The sequence below is a fragment of the Lactuca serriola genome, chromosome 3 (genome assembly GCF_051521515.1).
Source record: "Lactuca serriola cultivar US96UC23 chromosome 3, Lser_US96UC23_V15, whole genome shotgun sequence".
NCBI lineage: Eukaryota > Viridiplantae > Streptophyta > Magnoliopsida > Asterales > Asteraceae > Lactuca > Lactuca serriola.
Window position 1 is genome coordinate 228,470,672 of NC_136410.1, and position 5,657 is coordinate 228,476,328.

General features: G+C 29.8%; 1 long non-coding RNA gene across 7 annotated transcripts; it reads left to right on the forward strand.

Moving 5' to 3' along the window:
- The first annotated feature begins 298 nt into the window (after positions 1–298).
- Positions 299–4,880, forward strand: LOC145093651 (uncharacterized). 7 transcript variants are annotated; one of them, XR_013703013.1, is made up of 8 exons: positions 299–338; positions 444–646; positions 744–872; positions 976–1,046; positions 1,157–1,523; positions 1,763–1,827; positions 1,981–2,011; positions 2,672–4,880. It is a non-coding gene; the product is annotated as an uncharacterized LOC145093651 (long non-coding RNA). The 7 variants fall into 7 exon arrangements; XR_013703015.1 differs by having other exon boundaries at positions 1,157–1,384; XR_013703016.1 differs by lacking the exon at positions 2,672–4,880 and having other exon boundaries at positions 1,157–1,384; positions 1,490–1,523; positions 1,981–2,651.
- The last annotated feature ends 777 nt before the right edge of the window (positions 4,881–5,657 follow it).

Sequence of the window (5,657 nt, forward strand, 5' to 3'; positions counted from 1 at the left end):
TATATATATATATATATATATATATATATATATATATAATTAACTGAATCCTAATTTCTATTTACTATAGGAGTAGTGAAGGGAATGGAGAGGCTCTCCCTAGGGAGGATGGTACAGCAACTAAAGGATTTTATGGTACATTCGGCAAGATATATTTGGTAATATTGTGATTTACCTCCATGTGTTTACCCTTTTAAGTAGGTTCTGATTCTTTATTTATGTGTACATTTGCAGGAATGTCCAGTTGGCATTTTTAAAGATGTGGAAGAAACTAATGATCAAATTATTATTTGACGCATATTCATGTAATGCCTTGAGGGAATGAGACTGCTTCTGAGGTATTTTTGTAGAAATTTAGTATTACACAATTTCAAGATTAATATTTTTTATGGAATAAAAAGTGTTTTTTATTTTGTATTTAAATTTAAATTTCACTTTTAAAGATGTGCAAGAAACTAATGAGCATGTGAAGATTGATGGGACACATGAAAGTGAAACTAAGGATATAGTGGGAATCACTGAAGAAATAGTTTTGGATGTGCCATCAGAAATGACTTATTTGCCCCTTACTCGTCAACCACTTGATAAGGATGATGATAATACTAGCATTAGAGTGACTGAACCTATCAAAACGTTTTCTCCCAAGGTAAATCTTTCTAAACATTGTTTACTACTTTACTTTCTTGAATGTCCTTTTCATATATTTTCCATGCTTCAAAAGCTTGATTTATGACTGGTTTTAGGTAAAGCATGCATCAGAAAAGAAACTTACAAGGGCAACACTACTTAAGCAAACATTTATCAGTTTCAAAAACACGCGTCTAATGAAGCATCCAAAGGTTCAATGAAACCTAGAACAAGTGGAAAGAAAGGTTTAGTAATGAAAACAAGAAAAGAAGTCACCAAAATCTTCTAAATTTTCATTTTACAACAATATATAACCATGTTTATTTATTGGCTTTTAACATTGTGAAGGTTAAAGATCTGAAAAAGAATTCAAAGCTCAATCTTCATTATTAAAGTAGTCTCTTCCCTACTGTTAACAGGTTAGTAAAAGTGTGAAACTGCAAAAGTTTTTTGTTTTTTTGTCTTTTTTATAAATGTGGAATCTAAACTCCAATTTTCTAAAATCTTTTATGAACTTATTTTGTTCTAGGCCAAAACAGACAATTAGTTCAAGCAAATCACTCGGAGTTGATTGTAATTTTTTTTACGACTATGTGTGTGCTACATGGTATGTGATGGAAACAGGGGTGTGAAATTTTAATGAGAAGTAGTCAGGCATGTTAAATTTGTGTTAAGTCAAGAGCTGCAATTTTCATGGTATGAAGTGAAAAAAAGATTTTAATATGTCAAATTTATGGAGGAAACAAAGGACTCAAAGGTAGTCTTTTACAAATTCAAGTTATTTTACTTTATTTACAAACCATTTCTCTTTTTGAGGAACACAAACTTCGTTTACAATAACTGAATGTATTTTTAATGTTAGGAACAAAACTTTTGGTACTTAGGTTTTCTACATGGTAAGAAATGGCAATGTGCTTTCATTTTTGTTTCATATACAGGCATCATACTTTAAAAATGCACAATTATAGCATTGTACTTTCAATTTTATCTTACTAAGACCTTATACCTTCAAATTACCGCATAAACTTGCTTTGTATTTGGATGACATTGTTATAAATTGGTATATTTCATTAACGTAGTATGAAAGTTCATTGTTATTTCTTGCATTTAACCATTTCTAATATCATTCTTGCAGATTGTTGGATAGTCGAATATTTTGCCAGTTTAAGAGAGTTTACACGAGATGCTTCAGTCTCACGGGTTAGTGAGATCCTTATTTACTTTTTAGTTAATAATTTTTTTTCTTCTATTTCAATTTTCCAATTCTATTACAACATTATAAATCCTATAAATACCAATGCACTTTCATTATTTGCTTATTATAACATCATACTTTCATTTTTTTTCTATTAGAACTCAGCAATGAGTAGCAGGCCACCAACAGGTCCAGCACCGCCAACTCCAATAATCATTTTTGTTTTTAGATATTGTAGGTTTATTTAAATTTGAGAATAGTTTTTGTTTTATCTTTATAAATGAATCATAGTATATTTTACCATTGACTACTTACTTAAATGGGTTAAATACAATAAATAGTAACAAAAACCAGTGACGACTTTTTATGGTCACTAATTGAATAGCAAAGTGACGACTTTGTATGGTCACAAATTAACATGGTGACAACCTTTTACGGTCACTAATTGTATAAATCAGTGACAACTTTTTATGGTCACTAGTAGAATAACCTAGTGACAACTTTTTACGGTCACTAATTGTATAAATCAGTGACAAATTTTTATGGTCACTAGTAGAATAACCTAGTGACAACTTTTTATGGTCACAAATGGAACAAAATAGTGACGAATTTCATTGATTAGTGACAACATTTAGTGACCAAATGGGTCGTCATTGATTTAGTGACCAAGTCATTTTAGTCACTATTTAGTGACTACTTATATATTTTCGTCACTAAATTGGTTTTGTGACGGACCTATAGTGACGAAAAGTGATGACCAGAATTTTGGTCACTAAATCGTTTAGTGATGACTACTTCTATTGTTAGTGACCGGTTTGTTTTCGTCACTAATTAACATTTTTTTTGTAGTGGTTGATCATAGTTGCCTAAAAATCCATTAGAAAATTGCAGTGCTAATATTTTACTAACCCATTTAGAAGCAGTTGAGGGGAATATGCATCATTTCACCTATCAGAATATCTACATAAAAGAGTAGACATCAAAGGGTAATTTTGATATTATGTCCAGTTTACAATTATGGAATCATGAATTAATTTCACAAACAAAGCATATAAACTGGGAATATGTCAGAAACATAATGCCATTCAAGAAATGTATAACAACAAAATACAACCACTTTTGACATTTTCGGGTTTATATATAGTTATGGTGTAAACAAAGCATATAATAAAAGTAATATACTTTTGCACATCTCAAAGACTACACATTATCAATAAACATAATCCAAAATAGGCATGAAAAAACCTAAAAAGGAGAATAAAATGCTATAAAATGGAAAATCATAATTACCAGAAGTCTATTCTTTTGATATCTTCTCCATCATTTGAATTTGAGCAAGATAGAAGTTGGTCCAATTTTTAATTGCCAAAACAATGGCCAACATTATTACACACATAAATAAGCAAGTTCCAGTTTTCACATTATGACCTAAAGTAAACAAAAAAAAAATACAATTATTGTACAACCAATTATTGTAATCTGTTAAACATGAAAACTGATGCAAACCTAATTCAGTCTAGTTATCAAGCATCGAGTAGAAGAACAATAGCAACCAAAAATAGGTACCTGAAGTGAAAAATGGAACCACAAATTGCAATTCACCATGTGAGATCAACCCAAGCAAAGGAGAATGAAAACAATACCTAATTGAAAATTAACTATGTTGCTATTAATGGTAAAAGTTTAAGCAACATTTTCATTATCAATAAAAGTGTAAGAACATCAGGAGATAGACCTCAAAGTGACCTAAGTAAAATGGTCTCTTATCTTTGGGTAGTCCTGAGGCACAACTCATGACACCTCTTCCTGTTTTACAGTTTCATTTCTTCCGATTGAGCTTGTACCAGACCAAACTTCTCATTAACCTGCAAATCACATTTAATATGTGACGCTAAATGGGCAGGAACCTAACAGGGAGACCGAGAACAGTGTGATCGAGCAAAGGACTTAGCAAACTGCAAATATTCTTGCTAAACATGGATCCATATAAAGTTTTGTGATTAAACTATACATCTTTGAATACAAAGTTGTTTTTATCCATATGGGTAAGGAAGATCGCTACATATTTCCCAACTATGGATAGCTGAAAACCAACATCCCTAGAAATATAATACAAACAGTGGAGCACTTAACAAATATATTGACTATTTATTGATCAGATCGACCATCAATTTAGGTGGAAGAAATGATTTCATTATATAACCACAAGAAGCAATTTCACCTTTAAAACAAATTAACAGTATCAAGATTTTGAAATAAACCACAAGCACATTAGATAGTACTTGAATACAGTTAATCACACAAATAATTTGAAAAATAAAATAAAACTCATAACTCATGTCTGATTGAAGATCAACAAAGCACACTAACCACTAATCTATATCTAAATTAGACATTCAAAACACATTGATTCATGATTCTCAAACTTTACCTGATAACTATCACCACCAACACAGCTAGAAGATGTCAAACAAGGAAAAAACTAAAAATCATTGAAAAGAGAAGAAGAAAAACCAAAAGGAAAACTAAGCATCCATGATTGTATAACTTATTGATGTAGAAAGCTCCAAACGTTTCTTCTCAAAACTTAGTCATGTGATGCCTTTCTTCATAATACCTGGTCATATCGTTTTCTTTAATTGCAAGTACAGGGAAATCATATAAAATCAAACGAACACCAAAAGAAAGAGAAAATCAAAGGGAAATCAAAATGAATAAAAAATCGATGGAAATAATGCGATGATACTTACATATAATACCTGGGTGTGTTATACGGATCAGAAATAGAGTAAAAAAACAACAAATGTGAACCTGAAGTTGTAAAGAGTTCATCAAATATGAAATAAAAAGAAAAAACACATGAATGTTCTTGTAACCACCACCACATGAAGTTATTTACCCTAGGTAATTAACATCAAAGTAGAAGTAGTGGTGGCGGCAACTAGGTGTAGCGTAGATATGGTTGCGTGATTGTTGTGGCAGTCAATGTAGGGTAGAGGTGAGATAGGAGAGCGTAATCTGGTTCAGATCTTGAGTGGAGATGGGAGAATGAGGAGGGTTATATAAATGGGGGAAAAAGAGTAATAATCACTAGGCGGAAGAAAAGGAACATAGTTGAGGAGGTTGTTAAATGGATAGGGAACAGTGCTTCTTATCTTGACTTTTTCGGCCATTGACCGGTAGTAATTTTTAATGCATAAAATGATTGTAAATATATATATATATATATATATATATATATATATATATATATATATATATATATATATAGGGTAAGATCCGTTGAGAACTCATAGTTTTCCGAAAACCTGAGAACTAAAAGTGGAGCGTTAGATCAAAATTAACTTATTACAGGCATGATCGTCATCTTACCGATCTCATTTAATGTTTAATTTTTTTTTTGTTATTGGAAATATTAATAAAACGTTTTAAAAAATTAACATAATAAATAAAATTTCGGAATTTTTTTTTAAAAATGAAGATTTTTTTATTTTTCAGAAAACATGAATTTTTAAATAAAAGTGAAAAAAAAATTAAAAACTGCAACTTTTGTTAAAAAAAACTGCATTTTTTTCAAAAAAAACTGCAATTTTTTTCAAAAAAACTGCAATTTTTCAAAAGAACTGCATTTTTTCAAAAAAAAATAAAACTACAATTTCTTTAGAAAAAAAAACTGCATTCTTTTTAAAAAATCTGCATTTTTTTTAAGACAGCATTTTAAAAAAAATGCAATTATTTAAAAAAAACTACAATCTTTTTAAAAAACAGTAGTTTAAAAAACAAATCTGCAATTTTTTAAAAAAATTGCATTTTTTTAAAATCAATAAATTAAAAA